This window comes from Nematolebias whitei, unplaced genomic scaffold (assembly GCF_014905685.2).
Source record: "Nematolebias whitei isolate Nwh7 unplaced genomic scaffold, NemWhi1 Nwh_scaf_15069, whole genome shotgun sequence".
In the NCBI taxonomy this organism is placed as follows: domain Eukaryota; kingdom Metazoa; phylum Chordata; class Actinopteri; order Cyprinodontiformes; family Rivulidae; genus Nematolebias; species Nematolebias whitei.
In genome coordinates this window covers 1-214 of record NW_023633614.1, presented here as the reverse complement: position 1 = coordinate 214, position 214 = coordinate 1, and positions in this window count along the sequence as shown.

Below are 214 nucleotides of genomic sequence, written 5' to 3'. Positions count from 1 at the left end.
AATCAGGAAACAGTCCAGTACATCAAGAATCGGATCAGTAAGAATCTTTCTGCAGAGAAAAGCATCAATCTGTTCCACTGTCTGAATGAACTGAATGATGGTTCTCTAGTGGAGGAGATCCAACAGTCTCTAAGTTCAGGAAGTCTCTCCACAGATGAACTGTCTCCTGCTCAGTGGTCAGCTCTGGTCTTCATCTTACTGACATCAGGAAAAG